General features: G+C 41.6%; 1 non-coding gene across 1 annotated transcript; it reads left to right on the plus strand.

Moving 5' to 3' along the window:
* Window positions 1–457: 457 nt before the first annotated feature.
* Window positions 458–563, plus strand: LOC144700335 (small nucleolar RNA R71). The gene has a single exon (XR_013580710.1). It is a non-coding gene; the product is annotated as a small nucleolar RNA R71 (small nucleolar RNA).
* Window positions 564–802: the final 239 nt, after the last annotated feature.

Here is an 802-nt window from a genome sequence, read left to right on the forward strand (position 1 = left end):
TTTTGGAAATTTGGCCGCTTTTGACCTGCCCACGGTTGTTGCGGCTGGTTGAAGGCCTTCACCTCTTCTTCCATGGCTTGGCAGGCTCCATCTTCATGTTCCCTGCTAAAACAGAGAGAGCAGATCTTAGCTTTAATGATGGGGGAGTTACCTAGGAAGACATTCTTCAAGGTAGAGGTGAGCTCCGCCAATTTCTGGTTGGTCTCCCTTAGGCCCGCTTGTAGCTCTCCCTCCTTGGCGTTGACGTGCAGAACTCCTGCTCTCTCGGGCTGCACATTCCTACCATTATGATTGGCTCCAATCTCCTGCAAATCAGTTTCTGCGACTCTCTCCAAAATATCAAAAACTTCGTCCTCATATGCAGTATAGAACGTTCCACCCGTAGCGAGATTTACTTTTTTTTTCATAAAATCAGAGAGAGACTCATAAAATATTTGGGCTAATTGACATTGTTCAATGCCATGGTGAGGACACTTCCTCAACAAATCATTGAATCTCTCCCATGACTCACTAAAAGCTTCTCCATCATGAGGATGGAAATTGTGAATTTCCCTTCTATAGAAATTCGTTTTGGAGAGAGGGTAGAATTTCTGCAGAAATTTTCCTTCCATCTCATCCCATGAGTTAAAGGTGATTCCTAAATTACGATACCAAGAAAATGCTTTGTCTTTTAAAGTTAGAGGAAAATATTTCATTTTTAAAATTTCTGTAGAAATTCCTGGAACATTTTGAGATGAACACCTAATATGGAAGTCATCAAGAAATTCTAAGGGATTCTGAGCAGGCAGTCCATTAAATTCAG

The sequence above is a fragment of the Wolffia australiana genome, chromosome 2, assembly GCF_029677425.1.
Source record: "Wolffia australiana isolate 7733 chromosome 2, ASM2967742v1".
In the NCBI taxonomy this organism is placed as follows: domain Eukaryota; kingdom Viridiplantae; phylum Streptophyta; class Magnoliopsida; order Alismatales; family Araceae; genus Wolffia; species Wolffia australiana.